At 43.5% G+C, this 5,907-nt stretch overlaps 1 pseudogene; it reads left to right on the forward strand.

The window, feature by feature from the left end:
• Positions 1 to 5,349: 5,349 nt before the first annotated feature.
• On the forward strand, positions 5,350 to 5,895 carry LOC116080426 (annotated as a pseudogene).
• The last annotated feature ends 12 nt before the right edge of the window (positions 5,896 to 5,907 follow it).

Here is a 5,907-nt window from a genome sequence, read left to right on the forward strand (position 1 = left end):
CACATGGAGGGAAAGGGGGAAGGGGAGAGAAGGAGAAAGGGGTCAAGGAGAGAAGAGAGCCAGAGAGAAGCAACGGAGAGAGCAAGGAGGGGCCACACAGCCCCTTTTATAGCAAGCCAAGCCTACCTGGCTATTGCCAGGTAACTGTTAGGAGGAGCCTAGAAGGAATGCCAACACCTCCCCCAACAGGGCCACACCTTCTAATCCCTGTCAAGTAATCAATTCCTACGGACCAAGGATTCAAACATAGGGATACATGGGGCCCATTTCTATTCAAATTAACACAAGGAGTTCAAGTCTTGTATCTGCTATGTATTTGCTTTGTTAGCTTAACCTCAACCTCAGCGTTTCCATTTGCCTTCTTTGACACGCTCTGGAGCTAAGAAAGCGGTGCTTAGCACAAGGCGTGAAGACTACAGGTATTTAGTCTGGTGTTATATGTAAGTGGTCTCAGACAATCCATCCAACCTTTAGACAGGGCTGTGGGTTTGAAACAGTTTCTTCAGTGTATAGAGATGATCTACTCTCTGCCTGCCTGGAAATGCCCAGCAAGAATATCGCTCCCTAGAAAGGGACAAGAGGAAGATAGATAGCCCCGCCTACTCCAGCTGCCTGGAATACCCACCCCCAACTCCGCCCTCCCTCTGGTACTTCACAGGACGCTTTCGGAGGATGCAGAGGGCTATGCACTATGGCCAAGCTGGGCATGTAGAAAGTGTTTCCACATGGTAACTCCCCTCTAAGCCTATTCTCTGGCTTCCACCAATGTGGCCCTTAGCTAAGGAAAAATCATGGACACTGTTTAGCTCCGGGAGCAAAGGGCTACAACTACATTAGACATCCCTCGAGAAAGCCCAGCCCTTCTCTCCCAGGCCTGGCTTCACAAGACACAAACAGAAGCCGAAGGGGAAGGTCCAATTATTCCACGGAGATTTGGCTACTGTATTGACAAAACTCAGCATTAATTCCCAGAAAGCATTCAGGCCCTGGGGTGGGGGCGGGTGGTGGAGGGAGGCGGGAGGGGCTGGCTGTGTAACTGGGTGAGAGTCAGCCTCTTTTCAGCTGAGTCTGACCTACTTTAATGAAATCAGGTCATCTGTGAGCTCTTCATTACCCTCAGACTAAACAGGACCCAACAGAGCAGCCAATGTCCCTGGACTTTTTGAATCCTGCTCATTCGAATTGTGACATTTGGATGCTGGGTCTTAATGTGGGCTGACTTCGAGTCCTGACCCCTTGCAAAGGTAGGAAACAGTTAGGGCTAAAGGCAGGGAGGTAAACAGAGGGATGGTTTTCAAAGCATATGCACACAAAGGCTGGGCAAACACCCCAGGTCCCCAGCCTGCATCCTCAGGGATACCGAGAGACAAAAGGAGACTCTGGTGTCTGTGACCATAGTGGCTGATGGATGGATGGAGTCTACCTATTATCTGCCGCCTTCTCAGACCAAACTCGCTGTTTCAGCAGATCTTAGAGGCAGGAGGCGGGGTTGGAGGGAAATGAAATTGTCAGTTTAGGAATGGCAGAGGATTCAAGGGCAAATTGCTCTCTAGCAACAATTGCAGAGGACAGGGACAGTTACCTCTCTTGAGACTGTCCTTGGGCTGGTGACGGCTTTATTTAAACTCAGTGCCCAATGTGCATTGTCTGGAAGCCAAAGCCTGCGGCCTGGGGCGGGGTGGGGGTGGGGCACTGGAAGCAATCTTCCTTCTCTCCAGTGAATTGATAGTTACAGAAGTAGACAATAGTCTGAGTGTCCAGTTCCTATCAGGAGAGCCACAAACTGACATCCACAGAAAGTGCAGGATACTCTATGAGGAGAGAGTATAACAGAATTTAACACAAAGATCACAATTAGCCAGAGATCCTTGTGTGTGTGTGTGTGTGTGTGTGTGTGTGTGCTGTATGTATGTATGTATATATGTATGCATGCCTGTATGTGTATAGATAGATATACACACATAGCCTTGATACAGGTGTGAGGTTAGAAGTTGACAAAGAATGTCTTTCTTTAATATTTCCCATCTTCTTTGTTTCTATTATTATTATTATTATTATTAATTTGTGTAGTTATAACAAGATTCATATGGAGCTCTCCTTTTTGGTGACATTGGCTGGCCAGTGAGCCCCTAGAGTCTGCTGTCTTCACTGGCCCTCACCACTGGGGTTACAGCTGTGTGTTACTGTGTCCAGCTTTTACATAGACGCGTAGAATCTACACTGAGGTTTTCAGGCTTGCATGCCAAGCACACATCACCCACTGAGCCATCTTGCCAGTCACAGATCATTTTTTCATTCACAAAAGCTTGTATAGTTTTATATGTGGAGGAAAATGATCTTCCCAGCATACACATCACTTGTTAATAAATATTGTATTAAAGTGTGATGAAGAACTTCTTGTTTAAAAACAGACATGTTAAAACTTTTTATTTTAACTCAAAAAGAAATCCTACAAGATGGTGGCACATGTCTTTGGTCCCAGCACTCAGGCAGCAGAAGCAGGCATATCACTGAGTTCGAGGCCAGCCTGGGACACAGAGTTCTAGGACAGCCAGGGCTACATAGAGAAATCTTGTCTTAGGGGTTGGGGGAGGGGGGAAGAAAGAAAGTTGGATAGATAGATAGATAGATAGATAGATAGATAGATAGACAGACAGACAGGCAGGCAGGCAGGCAGATACTAAATAGAACAGATCTAGGTGAGACCCATCAGGGAGATGAGTGAAGTCCCTGAGCTATCTTTTTATCCCCTTCTTCAACCTTCTTCCACAAGATATCAAGGTCCAGCATAGCCCAGGGAAAATTTAGGGCCTATAATTTGAAAAGCAATGACCTACTCTCTCCAGGCCTAAAAAGGTGAAATGCCCTGTCACCTGTGAGAGACAGAAATGACCTTGGTTTGGTCTACTGAAGTTCCTTGAAAAAGCTACATCTCTGCTGACTATCCTGTGGACTGACTGTAAAGCTGTAAAGTGCTGGAATGTGGCAAATTAAAAGCAAAATTTAGGGGCCGGAGAGATGGCTCAGCAGTTAAGAGCACTGACTGTTCTTTCAAAGGTCCTGAGTTCAAGTCCCAGCAACCACTCCTGACCATTTATAATTGTATCAAATACCCTCTTCTGGTATGTCTGAAGACAGACAGCTACAAGGTACATACTCATAAATTAAATAAATAAATAAATAAATAATTTTTTAAAAAGCCAAATTTATCTTAGGTTCTCTTTAGCATTTTTAATAGTCATTTACAGCCTCACTTTATGTCTAATCCAACATCACCTTTTGATTGATAGGTAAAATAGCAGACCACTGGTTCTCAATACAAAAAAAAAAGTCATAGCAGAGTTGTAGAGAAAATTTAATCTAGTAACTTGGCTGCTCTGGCAAGAAATCATATCCAAAGACCTTCTAGATCTATGTGATATAGCTGTAATGCAGATATGCCCTGGTCCACAGTGTGATCTAGCTGTAATATACCCTTAGTACACACTTTTAATTCCAAACAATGTAGGTAAGATTAGGTTGTCAAAGAAAGCACACATGTTTGAAAGCAATGTCTAATTGAGAGAGGGCAGTTCAGCTGAGTTCAAGTAATGCAATGGAGTTCAACTGATGGTTGAGAACAGTACAGTTTGGTGCAGTTCAGTTCCTGGAGTTCAGAGGCAGTTTTCCCAAGAAGAATCATACAGTCAGAAGCCAAGAGAAGCCATTTTAAATCAGTCAGCTTGGAGAGGAGTTTGAGCCCAAATAGCTGAGTTCAGCCAGCCAGAGTTCAGAAAGAGTTAGAAGGGTGAGTTTATTCAGTAGTAAGTCTCCCAGACCACAATTACAACTGAAAAGTTATTTTTAAATAGAGCCTGGCCTCCTTGGCTAAAACTTACCTACCTAACTAATGTTTCCACCAATGTATTTGACAAGCGTATTAATTTATTACTTTCCTTTGTAATGGGACTATAAAAAGCTTGTGTAACTGTTTCCATATGGGAATGAGTGATTTGGATCAATCTGAATCCATGTGGCTGTGCCATGGTCACTCGTTTTAGGCTATGAATAAAGTATATCAATAATAAATTACTCCTGTTGGAGAGAAAGTCAGTTGTGTTTTGTGTGGATGGTTTTTGGGAAGTTTTGTTTTTGAGTGACAGTCGCTTGCCCTTATTTTGGGTGCCTACTTTGTAAGGACAAAGCAGCTAGCAGTTGGAAATTATCAATGTCACTCTCAAGTGCCTGCTAAGTGTCCTAAAATATTGCAATCAATTTTTAGGATGATAAGCATAGGAAAGGCACAGTGCTGCAATGGGAAAACGATGCCTTGGAATTAGGAAGAAATGCCAACATACTCTAGCGAAGTCACTTTCCAGAGAGTCCTGCTTCTCTCTGGAAAACAGCCTTCTCAGTTGTCAAGCTGGGGGTAGAACTAGAGGGTGGAGAAGCTGACATCAGTAATTAAGGTTCAGAGACATTTCAAAGCTAAACATCACAGCTTCAGGTCACCAAAGGCATTTCCTCTGAGCTCTCCTGCAGATTATGACTCTGCATAAACAAAGAAACTAAAACACAAAAATGCAACAGAAAGACAAGAAAATAATGTTACTGGAACTTCCAGATTGCAGGTATTTTAAATTTCAAAGTGATGGGACTTAGTAGAGAAAAGATAAAATGTTGAGATCAATCTAGTCTACTCAGTTATCTGATTACTGGTAATTATAGAAAGAAAAATCAGAGGAGAGGAAATTAACAAATCAGTAGCTATTTTGCATAAAAGGTTTAGAAAGGGAACTGGGTGTGGTGGTGCACGCCTGAAATCCATGCCCATGCACCTGGGAGTAGGGGCAGGAAGATCAGAAGTTCAGGGTCAGATTTATAGCTACAGAACAAGTCTGATGCTAGCCTGAGCTTCATGAGACTCTGTCACCAAAAAAACGGAGGAGGCAATAAAATGTCGCAGTGGGTAAAGCACTTGCTAAGCAAACCGGATGACTGACATTCAATAGTCAGAATGTGCTTTAAGGTAGAAGAAGACAATCATCTTCACCAAGTGGTCCTTTGACTTCCACACAGCTATGACATAGCACATGTACACCTACTCTCACATATCATATCCATACTATAACAATAAAAACATAAAAATTTATTAATATTTAGAAGGCAAGGACCTTGCCATATTAATTTATTAATATTTAGAAGGCATGGATGCATGCCATATTAGCTCACATCAAGATTTTAGTGCTCTGGAGAGATGACATTGTATCAGTCTTCTGAGAAGAAAAAGAAAATCCCTGCTTTTCAGCTTTTGGCCCAGAGGAGGCTACATGCAACTTTCTTTTGGACATCCTGAATCGGGGTCATCCAATACCAGCCGCTTCCACCATGCCACCCAAGTTTGACCCCAGTGAGGTCAAAGTCATACTGTACTTGAGGTGCAGCAAAGGAGAGGTCGGTGCCATATCCACCTGGCACCTAAGATTGATCGTCTGGGTCTATCTCCAAAAATGTTAGTGATGGCATTGCCAAGGCTACCAGTGACTGGAAAGGTCTCAGGATTATAGACAAGCCCAGATTGAGGTAGTGCCCTCTGCCTCTGCCCTGATCATCAAAGCCCTCAAGGAGCCACCAAGAGACAGGAAGAGGCAGAAAAACATTAAACACAGTGGAAATAGCATCACGTTCAATGAGACTGTCAACAATGTCTGGCAGATAAGACACCAGTCTTTGGCCAGAGAACTTTCTGGAACTATCAAGGAGATCCAGGGTACTGCAGAGTCTGTGGGCTGCATTGTGGATGGCTGCCACCCTCATGACATTATAGATGACATCAACAGTGGAGCAGTGGAGTGCCCGGCTAGATAAGAAGCAACAAGAAAATATTTCAATAAAAGACTATCTGATAACCAAAAAGAAGAAGAAGAA

The sequence above is a fragment of the Mastomys coucha genome, unplaced genomic scaffold (genome assembly GCF_008632895.1).
Source record: "Mastomys coucha isolate ucsf_1 unplaced genomic scaffold, UCSF_Mcou_1 pScaffold6, whole genome shotgun sequence".
Classification (NCBI taxonomy): domain Eukaryota; kingdom Metazoa; phylum Chordata; class Mammalia; order Rodentia; family Muridae; genus Mastomys; species Mastomys coucha.